The 6216-nt window shown below is 31.4% G+C and overlaps 1 protein-coding gene across 4 annotated transcripts in view; it reads left to right on the top strand.

Annotated features, from left to right (window-relative positions):
• The window catches only part of LOC111421552 (adhesion G protein-coupled receptor B1-like), a 57417-nt gene that overhangs the window by 32049 nt on the left and 19152 nt on the right, over positions 1-6216 (top strand). The window lies entirely within an intron of this gene.

Genomic DNA, 6216 nt, shown 5'->3' with positions numbered 1-6216 from the left:
TACTCCATATGTCCTATGCCTAACATTAATAGTTTGAGAAATAATTAGGGTTTTTTGAAAAATGCTCACATATCATATCTATATTAACCTAGTGTGCCATGGAAAACAAATGTTTAATGACTTATTGACAAACGTCAAAGTCTGATTTACGTTGTTTGATGCTTGTGAGTCTGAAACCAGATAAAATGGATATTAATAACGTAAATAATGTTTATACAAATAAAGAAATCCATAATTTATTTTTTGTGCACGAAAAGTGCGACAAAGTTCTTAATAGAACTTGCAGAATGTTTAATGAAAATTATCCACATTTATCTCCGATGACAAAAGGTAAATTTAGAGGAATAGAAGCAAATTTTGTACATTTTGGACGAATTAATCACGTGTTAAACTGACCAAAAAATGTAGTAGATAATGCAACGGAAGAGGTGAATACCTTGGCTTATTTCGAGCCCAGTCCCAACACCTCAATTCGAGCTGCCAAAGAAGATCTGGGAATCATTCTACGAACGTTGTCGCGCTTTTCATGCATAAAAAATAAATTAAGAATTTCTTGATTTGTGTAAATAGTACTTTCGTTATTGTTATCGATTTTAACTCTTTTCAGTACTAATATTAAGGGACATAACAGATAATTATTTGCTCACATGCATCAACTGAGGTAAACAAGTGAGTCTTTGACAAGAAGTCATTGAGAAGGCTTGTTTTTCATGGCACACTAGGCTAAATATCCATATGATATGTGTGCATTTTTCAAAAAACCCTAATTATCTCCTAAACTATTAATGTTAGGTATTTGACATATGGGATATAAAAGATGTAGAATGAGGCGCCGAAGACGACTAAGTAATAAAATATGGGGGGTGCTATTTAAAAAAATGAAGTTATGGTACTTCCAAATTTTGAAAAGTTAACGTGCCATAGTAAAGTGACCAAACGTTCTAGACAGCCGTTCTCGGCACCAAAACATACTCCATCATGTTGTTTAAGCATATTCTGAATCCTAAATTGATATCCCAAAAATCGAGTGTTCTCTGATTTTTTGAACAAATGTCTGCTGGAGCAGATTTTTCTAGAAAAATTCGAATAACTCGAGAACGGCCGAATCAAATTGCAAAAAGTAAACTTATTTATAAACCCTGAAAACAGACAAATCCAAATATGTAAAAATATACAGGGTGTTCCATTTAAAAAAATAAAGTAGGTGGCGACTTCCGGTATAACCGGAAGTGCAAGAAATCTGAAAATATTTTAGTCGAAGAGATCGTAATTGATAATACTTAAGTCTGAATTCTCAAATTTTTATTTTCGCCAGAACCCCAGAAACGTCTAATGACCGGTCTCGCTGAGACACCTGTATATTATCACATTAATTTTCACTTTCAACTTAATTCTCTATTATATTTCATAATTTCTTATCCGATAAGAGTCCCATATTATCCGATTTAGACATTTTAAAATTATGGTCAAAAATGAAAGACAGTTTCAATGTACAGGTGTCCCAATTTCAATGTCCGCATAGGCTATCTCCGAAACTATAAGAGATAGAAAAAAAGTAGCTTACATGTCATGATCTCGTTTTTCGAGAAAATACTAATGCCAAAAACTCCGAACAACTATCGTCTTTTGTTTTCGCCCTATCGGCAAAAAGTGAAAATGTTGCGAAAACGACAATCGCGAATATCTCACTTATTATCAAAGATAGAGTATTATAAATAAAACATTATATGGGCAACATTTTACGAAAAATTCAGTGGCGTAGATAGAATTTTTTTCCCATCTCTTATTTTCGAGATTTTAGACGTAACTTCATTTTTTTAAATGGAAACTATAGTTGGCTATGACCTTAAATAATTTGTTATTTTCTTCTGATAACAAATATATATAGTTTGTGGGGTATATTTCTTATAGTTATTGAATAATTAAGAAAAATTCATTTTGTTCTATCTAAAACTAATGTATATATTTAAAAGTTAATGTTGCTATGGTGATAACCATACATACTATGATGGAACATAATGTATCAAATAATTGCCAAAGTTTGTATTTAAAAATTCGATAACAACTCTGGCATTACGTGCTGGTACGAAGCACCAGCATGTTAAGTGTCAAAGTATAACAAAACTGAATAAAACTTTACAATGAATTTCGAAAATTATGAAAAATGTAACATGATGGAATGCTATATGTTATCAGATAAGAATGCGACGTTAGCCGCGGAATTATATTTCACAAGGTATCCGGAAAAAAGACAACCACACGTAAGAACCTGCAGCCGGTTAGCAGAAAATGTAATAGATTTTTGGTCCTTCCCCAAAAGAGGATAAAGTCAATGTATTGGCTTCACTTGCGATAAATCCATCAACATCTTGCAGAGAAATTGAACAAGACGTCCGAACCAAAAGCCGCTGCTGCCGAATATGAAAGAAAAATAAGTATAAACCATACAAAGCGAGGCTAACTCATTATTTACGTGCCGGAGATGTCAATCTAAGATTAGAATTTTGTAGATGGTATTTAGAAAAATTAAATAGTCTGCTGTTTGTTCAAAATGTCATCTGGACCGATGAAGTCCCTGAGCGTTCAAAGAAGATTCGGGTTCAACATATGGCGTGCCCTTTTAGATAATAGAATTTTGACATATAGTATCTACCATAAAAACTTAAACTCAGGTAAATACCTGAATATATTAAGGCAGCACATTGAGCCTTTGGTCGACAATTTGCCATTAAATATGTCTCAAATGATATATTCACAATATGACGGAGCACCAGAACAAAATGCCAGAGTTGTTAGTGAATTTTTAAATACTACTACAAACTTTGGCAATAATTGGAAACAATGTTTTCCATCATGGTATGGTTATCACCATAACAACATTAAGTTTTAAATACATACAATAGTTTTAGAAAGAACAAAAAAAATTGATACATTATGTTCCATCACAGTATGTATGGTTATCACCATAGCAACATTAACTTTTAAATACATACATTAGTTTTAGACAGAATAAAATGAATTTTTGCTAATTATTCAATAACTATAAGAAATATACCCCTCAAACTATATATATTTGTTATCAGAAGGAAATAACAAATCATTTTAGGTCATAGCTAACTATGGTTTCCATTTAAAAAAATAAAGTTACGTCTAAAATCTCGAAAATAAAAGATGGGAAAAAAATTCTTCCTACGCCACTGAATTCTTCGTAAAAAGTTGCCCATATAATGTTTTATTTATAATACTCCATCTTTGATAATAAGTGAGATATTCGCGATTGTCGTTTTCGCAAAATTTTCACTTTTTGCCGATAGGGCGAAAACAAAAGACGATAGCTGTTCGGAGTTTTCGGCATTAACATTTTCTCGAAAAACGAGATAATGATGACATGTAAGCTACTTTTTTTGTATCTCTTTTAGTTTCGGAGATAGCCTATGCGGACATCGAAATTGGGACACCTGTACTTTAACTGGTTGTAAAATTTTATTTTTCGTCTGACTAGTTTCGCCTTATAGGCATCTTCAGAGACTCTACATTGAGAAATATTTGTTTTACTTGAAACTAATCAAAAGTTTACAACAATTATACTTACTCGTTAAAAATGTGAAGTTACATCCATCTTATCAAAAAATAATTATAGGATTGACAGATTATGTTGTAGAACATTTCTTAATTCCGAAAACTACCATAAAATTAGTTAAACTTTTTAAAATTAATGACGAGCACGTTACAGTTTATAAAAATGGTTGAACTACGTCGTTGTTAAAAATGAAATGAAAACTCATCAAGCAGGTTTTGAGAAACAAGAAAAATCTCCGTATTAGACAGAGTATGCTATATGATGTAGAGAAAGATGAGATTAGGTTTAAAATTTTGAAAGTTGAAAAGTAGAAAACTGTATTGAAAATTTAAATTTATATGTTATTAAACATTATAAAAACATTGGTAACAATGTAAGTTGATAATTCACTTACAAAAACGATAAGTGTGTAAGGGTTCTTGAAAGGGGTAAAAGGAAAGATAGTTAAATTGGGATTCTAAGTTGTTCGAAAAATTATGGGAATTGGATATATGGAATTATGGAAAAAGAAGGAGAGAGGAGTAGCCGCGGGACCCCAAAGCATGCGAAATATGTGTGAGAGGTTTAATTTAAAACCTTTATTCTGGAGAATAAAGGTTGTGGAGAAGTGAAACATTTTTGTTGACATCAAAAACATGACTGTGTAATGTCTTTTAGACACCTCTTAGAAACCTACATATGAAATAGACAAATTTAAAAATACAAATAATGATTTACAATTAATGATTTACAAAAAACAATAATTTTTGTAAGTGGATTCTCAACCTACATTGTTACCAATGTTTTTATAATGATTAATAACATAAATTTAAATTTTCGTTACAGTTTTCTACTTTTCAACTTTCAAAATTTCAAACCTAATCTCATCTTTCTCTACATCATATAGCATACTCTGTCTAATACGGAGATTTTTCTTGTTTCTCAAAACCTGTTTGATGAGTTTTCATTTCATTTTTAACAACGACGTAGTTAAACCATTTTTATAAACTGTAACGTGCTCGTATTTAATTTTAAAAAGTTTAACTAATTTTATGGTACTTTTCGGAATTAAGAAATGTTCTGCAACATAATCTGTCAATCCTATAATTATTTTTTGATAAGATGGATGTAACTTCACATTTTTAACGAGTAAGTAATTGTTGTAAACTGTTGATTAGTTTAAGTTTGGATTAGTATAATATTGTGAAACAAATATTTCTCAATATAGAGTCTCTGAAGATGCCTATAAGGCGAAACTAGTCAGACGAAAAATAAACGAAATTTTACAACCAGTTAAAGTACATTGAAACTGTCTTTCATTTTTGACCATTTTCTTCACTGGTAACATGGATTTAATCAATTTTAACTCATATTTTAAAATTACGTGAACAGAAGTTGTATGTATCATATATGAAACAATGAGCAGTGTACAAACAAGTTATAAAGCTGGTTCGGAATAGTAACGTAACAAATCCTTTGCTGTTTATCAACCAAATCAACCGCATCAGAGCATTATACGGTTGTAGGATACATTATTATTCAGAAGCGATTTTTCTAATAAATTTTTTTCAAAATAAACTACACGGGAACTGTTTTTCGACATCCAATGGCAAATCGTAAATCAGATTCAGATAATCAGCCCATCCCTCTGATGTCATTGATATAAACCAACAGTAAGTTTGAAACAATCTTCTTGACTGTGATAACATTTCCCAAGCTGTACAAAGAAATGAAGCTTATTAGAAAAGATTTTTGTGCCAGTCCACTTATTTCAACAAGCAGTGTAGATTTTAATAGTGTCAAACTAAATGAGAATTTAATGAATTTTGCTGCCGTACGACACACCCCAGTAGCTTTCTACCACATCTATTTCCAGAAAACAGTTTTACTTTAATTTTATTTTACATAGTTGTAACCACCTCCAAAATGTGTAATTTAAAAAATTTATTGTCTTCTATGACCGCAAATCTCTATTTTTTTGTTTAGCACAGCAATGTAGGTAAACTCTAATGTTTTAAACTGCCAAGTATCAGATTATAATCATGTAAATCTGCACTGAGAGTTATATTTAGAGCATTATATTTATATGCTTCAGCACAATCTCGTCTCGCTGTCACTAACGTATTAAATATTATATTACCTTATAGTATATTTTTAGTGCATAGTAGGTACAATCCATTTCTTTCAGTGTGTGGAAACAAATTCTTGTGTTCCAACATTGCCCGAAGGCTAAGTTAGTATTCTTGATTCTATTATGTAAGCGTGATTTCTACAATAATTTGTTGCCTGACTATGATATTTCACTGTTTTTGACAAACGGTAAAGATTTCTAACGAACATAGTCACTTTTAGATTATCGATTTTTCACAGCTGCATAAAAAGAACTACCTCTGTTTTTCATTTTGGCGTTTACTTACAAACTTTATTTGTTACACCAGTTTACCACCACAGCATATTTACCTCTGAGAGGGATAGTAAGATCGTTAACGTAGCATGCAGTGAAGCTAAAGCAGTTGAGCCATTAAAAAACAACGAGGTGATACAATAACCACTTGTCGAATGTCAGTTTATCTCATTAGGACACCTTCTGATAACAGTCTTTTTAAAGGTGGCATTTCCAGTCCTTTATGTAACCATGGAGAGCAGAGGGTTCATTA

The sequence above is a fragment of the Onthophagus taurus genome, chromosome 1 (assembly GCF_036711975.1).
Source record: "Onthophagus taurus isolate NC chromosome 1, IU_Otau_3.0, whole genome shotgun sequence".
NCBI classification, from domain to species: Eukaryota; Metazoa; Arthropoda; class Insecta; order Coleoptera; family Scarabaeidae; genus Onthophagus; species Onthophagus taurus.
The sequence above is the reverse complement of the archived record's forward strand: the minus strand, read 5'-3'. Positions and strand labels throughout refer to the sequence as shown.